This window comes from Leopardus geoffroyi, chromosome A1 (genome assembly GCF_018350155.1).
Source record: "Leopardus geoffroyi isolate Oge1 chromosome A1, O.geoffroyi_Oge1_pat1.0, whole genome shotgun sequence".
NCBI classification, from domain to species: Eukaryota; Metazoa; Chordata; class Mammalia; order Carnivora; family Felidae; genus Leopardus; species Leopardus geoffroyi.
The window spans coordinates 95,490,214-95,498,135 of record NC_059326.1 but is presented as its reverse complement, the minus strand read 5'-3'; the positions used below and the strand labels follow the sequence as shown (position 1 = coordinate 95,498,135).

At 42.2% G+C, this 7,922-nt stretch overlaps 1 non-coding gene across 1 annotated transcript; it reads right to left on the bottom strand.

Moving 5' to 3' along the window:
- Window positions 1-536: 536 nt before the first annotated feature.
- Window positions 537-720, bottom strand: LOC123582284. The gene has a single exon (XR_006704296.1). It is a non-coding gene; the product is annotated as a U2 spliceosomal RNA (small nuclear RNA).
- Between the last annotated feature and the right edge of the window lie 7,202 nt (window positions 721-7,922).

The following is a 7,922-nucleotide window of genomic DNA, read 5'->3' as shown; positions in this document are numbered from 1 at the left end:
CATGTAGGTCAGCTTCTGGAAGCCTCCTTCACTTGTTCTCACAATTCTTGGCTTTTCATATTGGATGCCTTAACAAAAGTCATTAATCAAATAGGGTGTTTCCTCTTTGTTTTCTGCCCCAAGACAGTATCTGTTGAGTATGGTCCTATGTGGGGCAATTTACAGATTTTTTTTTTCATCTCACCATTTTAACGGCTCTATCAAATATGGACCATCACAATCTTATTTTATAGGTAAGGCAACTGAGGCCACAGAAATGAGGTGTAATATCCCCACATGGCAGAGCTGACAGGGGTTATCTTCAGGATTTACCCCTAGATGATCTGCCTCCTGAGCCGCTAAGCACATGTGATTACCACTTTGACTACACTGAAACTTGCCTTTGGCTTTGCCTTGATTCTCAATCCATCTAGAAATAAATATGCAAACAGGTGGTAAAAACAACCACGCTAAATAAATGCAAATAAATGCCATAATGCTGGTAAAAATTTCCCTTCAACTTTTGTTCTTATAGAAGAAGAAAACAATCATACAGTGGGGGGTTAATTATTAATCTAATTATTCAGGAGCTGACATGCAAAATATGGCTTATCCAGATGCTACTGATTCCCTATTTCTGAAAGACTTTCTCTCTCCTTGAAGTACTTACCTCCAAAAGTGTGTTTAAACTGGTAAGAACAGATACTATACTTGATCTTAGCCAAAAGGCCGAGAAGCGATCCAAAAACGTGTTTAAAAGTAAGGTAAGGCTTGGGGCGCCTGGGTGGCTCAGTCAGTTGAGCGTCTGACTTCAGCTCAGGTCATGATCTCACAGTCCTTGAGTTTGAGCCCTGCGTTGAGCTCTGTGCTGACAGCTCAGTGTCTGGAGCCTGCTTCAGATTCTGGGTCTCCCCTTCTCTCTCTGCCCCTCCCCTGCTCATACTCTGTCTCTGTCTCAAAAATAAATAAAAAAACATTGAAAAATTAAAAAAAAAAAAAAAAGTAAGGTAAGGCTTAGATGGCTAGTGGCATGTTTTCTACTTGGGTACAAGGTGGAAAAAAATAGTCCTTGTAGAGGTAAGTTATGAAAAGTTCCACATCATTAAGGTAAAGCCAACTGCTGCAATAAAGAAACCCTGGCTTAACACCAAAGAAATCTGGGTCTTGCTCAGAAATACCAATTACTGGAAAAGAAAGTTCAGGGTAGAAAGAGTGAAAGTCTTCCTTACACACAATCATCCAGGGGCCCAAAGATGGTTGTGTCATCTTCAACGTATGGCTTCCAAAGCTATCCATGGCACGGAATCCCAGTCCACGGACGAGGGAAGGCATACAGGCACACCAGATTCTTACCCCTCCTTTGTCTCTCAACAGATTGACATCATTGTCACTCACATTCTCCTGCCAAGATGTGGGTGAATGGCCCCACCTTTCTGAAAGAGCCGGGGAAGGTCTATCCCTGCGCTGTCACTTTCTGGCAATTGCTTCACCTTGTGGAAGGGGAGCAAATACCTTTGATTTATGCCCAGGATTCTCTACCACACCATACAACCAGTCGCTAGACCTTTTTGGCCTTTCTCTCCCTCTGTCAGTTGTGGATATTGAACTAGAAGATCTGTAGTCTCTCCCAGGTCATGAAAAGGTATAGGACTCAAAGCTTTATTTCATAAACATTTTTATTTTAGAATCTGACTTTCTCTGAGTATTTTAAGAATTGTGTACTATTATTTTACCATATATATTTTGGATAAAAACATCTCTCCACTGTCACTGAAATTGACTGAGTATTGACTGTTCCTGGCATTCCGGGCCTGGTTGGGAGTTCCATGGGCTCTAACCTGAGACCAATATGCCCATCAATTGCATGCCACATTCTAAGTGTAAGAAAAATGAGTGGCTGTCAGCTGAAATATCAATAATGAGATCAAGTATGGGGTGCCTAGGTGGCTCAGTTGGTTGAGCGTCCGACTCCGGCTCAGGTCATGGTCTTGCAGTTCCTGAGTTCGAGCCCCACGTCGGGCTCTGTGCTAACAAACAGCTCAGAGCCTGGAGCCTGCTTTGGATTCTGTATCTCCCTCTCTTTCTCTCTCCCCCTCCCCTGCTCATGTTCTGCGTCCCTCTGTTTCTCAAAAATAGGTAAATGTTAAAAAAAAATTTTTCAAAAAAAAAATAATGAGATCGGGTATCACTCTATGAAAACAAGATCCGGTGTTTCATATTTAACTTACCTAATCTTCCCAACAATCTGGAGAAGACCCTTGAGACAAGAAACCGTCTATAAGGATCAGAGCTAATACTTAACATTCAGGATTCCTTCCTGTCAATGCTGCTCTCTGGGGTGCCTGGGTGGCTCAGTCAGTTGAGTGTCCGACTCTTGGTTTCAGCTCAGGTCACCATCTCAGTTCATGAGTTCAAGCCCCCCATGGGACTCTGTGCTGACAGTGCAGAGCCTGCTAAGGATTTCTCTCTCCCTCTCTCTCTGCCCCTCCCCAGCTTGCTCTCTCTCTTAATAGTAATAATAATGATAATAATATTAATAATAATAAATAAAATGCTTCTCTAATAAATCAAGATTCTTCTTATTGCACCCGGCCTCCACCTTTCATAAGCTCCTTTCCCATTTTATCTCCTCTGACCTGGTGAGTGCTTCCCTCATTCCCGTTTGCTGTGTGCTTTGCAGCTGCCTCCCCAATACATGGTTAATTTCCCATCATTTTCTGTGAGCAGATGTTCCCGAGGAGCGGAGCCGCTTGGCCATCCCCAGCACTATCTCCTGCAGATTACTGGATTGAACACAGTAGCCGCTGGCCATCCTTTTGATCCGAAAAGAAAAGATCTCCCCACTGGGATATTCCTCATGATGATGTAATTAGTCTCCTAGACATACCTAACAAATTTATTTCTAATCACCAGGGATGAGGGGAGAGGAGAAAGAACCATTCATCTTGGATTGTGCGCGATTGTCGCAGTTAATATGCACCATTTCCACCCCCCCTCGTGCAATGTCTTCTTTGGTGATTGTTCAAAGATTCAGGGGCAAGAGCCACTCTTCAAAAGCAGTGGGGAACCACACATTCATAAAGAGGTCCCAGGCACTATTAAATTGCTTTTTCAAACCTGGCAAAGACATTAGAGCTGAAAATCCTGTCAGCTTCCAACTGTCCCTGGCATTAAGAACAGGTGAAGCTCTTAATAACTTTTCTGACACTATGTTTGACTCCAAGACACAACATGGAACATTCGGGACAAACAAATCCAGCTGTTCAAAATTTCCAGTTCTGCAAGGTAGAGCAGCAGTGTAATATTTTTGCCCAGGATTGAGTCCTGAGGTACTTGTTAGGGATAGTGTCTTATTAAACTCATGTACCATCCATGGGGAAAAAATCTTCAATATATTATATTAATAATCAATCACAGGTAGAATCTGAGGTCTATCAGTGACAATGAATGCAAAAGCTATTAAATGGTATAAGCAAACGAAGAACAAAGATCAGGGTTAAGACCGTGACGTTTTGTGTTGGTGCATTTTGCCAGAGAAGAGGGCTGGGAAGTCCAAGAGGGAAAAAGCTGGTTTAAGAGAGTTTATCTGCGAACCACTCAACCACCCATTTGAGACCTAACAAGCATGCAACCCCACCTGCTTTTAAAGACATGCTTCAAACAAACATTTCACCAGAATAGAAGCGAAACTCTCCAGGTCATTCTTGTTATCAGTGAAGGCACTGAGAAACACAGGCCGTGTCACGCCCTGTCTTTTCCACATCTCTTTGCATGGAACATTTGCCCTACTGGCATAACTAAGAACTCACTGGGTGGAAAGAGGGGAAGAGGCTAGAAGACATTTTAAGTTACTGCCCCAACAGTTCTGGGTCTTGGTCTTGACGTTCTGAATTACTTTTCTTGAGACACATTTTTTAAAGTCCCCAGAACAAATTGTAGAACTGGTTACGTGGACAGTTGTGCACCTGAGGGACCGGAGGAACAGGAAGAAGTCATGAAACCCAATGCTACGGTTTCCAGACGACAGAAAGTCAGTCACAACCCTCCTCCGTCCTAGGGACACTTAATCTGGTAAGCTGTATCTAATAGATGTGTCTGTTTTTCTCTTCCTAAATGATCACCATGAGTTCTTACACTTGCACCAACCATGCCCACTAGTGTCTTTTTAAAAAGTCCCATTCATCACAGTGCATTTCTTCTCACAATGTTTTAAGTCTCTAAATAGCTATTCTTGGTTCCTCATTTGATCATGGAGCTATAGATAAAATTAAATAAGACAGCACCCGTAAAGCGACTCAGTGCTTTGCGGGACACCTAATAGAAGCTCAATCGAGAGAATATTTAGATATAACAGATAGAAACTTCCCCACCTTTTTCTTTTGGTCACTTTGTCCATTTCTGTGCACCGTTAAGTAGGTCAGACCCATTGTCAGGCTAATGTGTCAAGATCCCAATAAAAATCGAAACTGGAGGGTGTCTCTCAGCAGTGAAGATGTTCAAGAGGGGACACTGGTCACTTTCCCTTTGGCTTTCCCCTCCATCTTATTGCTTTTCTTCTCTAGCTTAAGAAATCCTTCATATCCCACGTGTTTCTGGCCCTCCAAGGATCTCTCTGTGCCCTATGGCAGATTTTACCATGGCACATAATGCGAGCATATTATAGTATTTGTGACACCCATTTTTAGCATGGTTTAGTAATTCCTTCTAAATGAGAAATATTTTCCACTAGGGTGATGGACCGTATGTTAATCTGATTAGTAAAAATTGTCAGTGTGTGAAGAGACCCTGGGAATCAATTGTGTGATCAAAAGGACCCATTCTCCTGCCAGGCAGGGTACCCAGAGGACACTCTGGAGCCATTCATGAGAAGAACGCTGTGTAAGAAAATCAGGGCAGGGGTGCAAAGGTCGATGTGTTCAGTTCTATTTAAATCATAAGGCTGCTTCCAAAATAATAAGTTTAGCCACTGAAATATCAGGGCCATGATTGCTCAGTTCCTTTCCTAACATTCAAAGAATAAATTGAATGAAAATGTATGAGATTGTTGCTATAGAGTTTTCTCCAGAGAACAGACACTCTGGGGTTGAACCGACATGAAATTGTCTAGAAAAACTGGCCCATGTCCAACTCTGTGGACCTATGTGGACAAAGCAAAGGTAGAAATAGTAACAAAGGAGTGATTTGCGCAAATATACTAGAAGTTATACCTGCACAAGACCAAATGAATTACCAAGCAATATGTCAATAATTTGAGCAGAGGCAGACCTCCACCAAGCCACCATTTCCCCTTCAAAGTCTAGAGTGGGGGTCAGAAACAGGCAGTTCTGTCGCAGCTTAACGCCGTAAACCTGGGCAGAACCCACCAGGTGAAGGTCACGAATGGGTTATGGGATAACAAAACCCGAGAATATGAAGTCAAAGTTCAGTCAATCATAAAAGCATTTTACCTTTGTGTAGACAAGCAGAAGTTATCCTTTCAAATAGTAACGATTTTTACCCAAAGGTAAGCCCCATCTGATCTTGTCACTATCTGCATTTGTAGGAGATGCCTTTTGTGTGAACAAGGAACACACTGAAAGTCCCCTGAGTATTTGGTGACTTAGTAGGAACTCCTAGCATCCCTGTGTCAAATTCTACAATATACTTTCTACAATAAATTATCTCTGCAATGAATTCCTTATTAAGTAAATCCCATTTGAATTGACGTCTGCTAGCTGAGACAGCGACTATCAATCTAACATTCATTATAGAAGATAAATACAGTTTTCATTCTAAATACTGCACACAGGTGTCTGCTGTGACAATGTACCTGTAACTTTCTACTGTGAAGAGAAAATCAGATCTTAAAAAAAAAATTTAACGTTTATTCATTTTTGAGAGACAGAGAGAGAGAGAGAGAGACAGAGCGTGAGTGGGGGAGGGGCAGACAGAGGGAGACACAGAATCTGAAGCAGGTTCCAGGCTCTGAGCTGTCAGCACAGAGGCTGATGCGGGCCTCGAACTCTGGAACTGTGAGATCATGACCTGAGCTGAAGTCGGACCCTTAACTGACTGAGCCACCCAGGTGCCCCAAGAAGATCAGATCTTAACGGAAAATGAATTAAGAATTGAAAAGTATTCTCCAAAGTCTATGTATCTTTGGCATGATTATGATGCACATTTGAGTGGTAATAGCGTGAGGTAACATTCTGGACCCAGCTAAAGACATCGAGGACAATTTGGACCCAATTGCGCATTTCTATGTGTTATCTCCATTTTCTGAAAAGTTACTACTAACTTATTGAGTGATTTCAATATACTCAATGTATACTCTTAATGAAATAAAGTGGTCCCAAGCATATATGAGAAATACCACCTTTTGAGTAATGTTTGTCACAACACAACTGTTGAAGAATAAAATCTGTACTGCCCTAGTTTGGAACCTCCTTACTACTTTATTCACCAGGGACCTAGCTATAGCATATTCTCCTAGCTTCCAGTCTGTCTTTTTATTCTAACCCACTTTAGACTTCTACCTAAAGATCTCACCTCTTTTATTTCCCTGTGATTTGTTTTGCGGGTTGGTAGAAAGGGACTAAGGTCCAGAAACTATGGTCGCTGGTAGATAGTCACACAAAGCAAATGCCCAGTGAAGGAACAGGACCACTCAAAGATACAGGGATATTGTCATGAAGGAGAGGCAAAGCTGAAAGCCAAACACTAGTTAGTAATTCAAAGAGGTTCCTAAATATAGGAATCCAGAGGGAGAAATCCAAAGCAAGAAGGCTGAGTTTGAAGAAGCAACTTCTCAGCGCAATTAACAGGAGAACAGGAGGTAAAAAGAACGAATACTCAAGCAAGCTACTATTTAATACACATGCCTGGGGGTGCCTGGGGGCTCAGTCGGTTGAGTGTCCAACTTTGACTCAGGTCATGATCTCACTGTTTGTGGGCTCAAGCCCGCATCAGTCTCTGTGCTGACAGCTCAGAGCCTGGAGCCTGCTTCAGATTCTGTGTCTCCCTCTCTCTGTGCCTCCCCCACTAGCACTGTGTCTCTCTCTCTCTCTCTCAAAAATAGATAAACATCAAAAAAAATTTAATATACATGCCTGGCTTTTAGGCACACCACGGGATGGTGAAATGGGGAAAGTCAACTCCACGTGAAGGACTTGGTACAAAGCAAATATATTTCCTAAAACATGCTAGTCAACACGTGAGCTTACTAATGTTTAAACCTTTCTCATCTACTGAAGAAACTTCCTATCCTTTCACTAAACTATCACTCCGACATTCTGTTGCATAAGGATTCTTCTTAATGGAGCTCTCTGAACTTGTTCATGATGTTCTTTGTGCCTGAAGTAAAAGAAACAAATAGTTTTTCAGATTAAAAGGGCCCACCAAGGGCCCCCAAGATGAATATAAAAAGGCCACACCAAAACATACATTGCTAGAATTTCCAAACACTCAGAAGAAATAAAACACTACTAGTGTCCACTGACTCTCCTGGACGATGGTTTTTTAAGTTCTCACTCAATCAAAAGCTCAAATCCTCTTCCTCAACATTCATTTGTGGATGATGATCTGGCTTCACTTCACCAAGGAAGCAGAAACAGTCAGAAGACAATATTCCCATCCTCTACCAACCACATCAACTAACTGTCAGCATCTAACCCCACAACTTCTGCTTGCTAACTTTTTGGCAAAACAATCTCTCCACGCACTCAACTTTACCCAATCTCTCTGTGTTGATGAACATACTCAAGGACACTGGTCAAGAAACTGTGACTCTTTTCCTTTCCTGATCAGCATTCCCTTCTCCACTTTGATCATACCCATCAGCATGCCAATACACCCTCATCCCTTCCATTTAAAGAAAAAAAAAATGCTTTCTCTTGGGGCCCTTGGGGGGCCCAGTCACTTGAGTGTCTGACTCTTCATTTCAACTCAGGTCATGATCCCAGGGT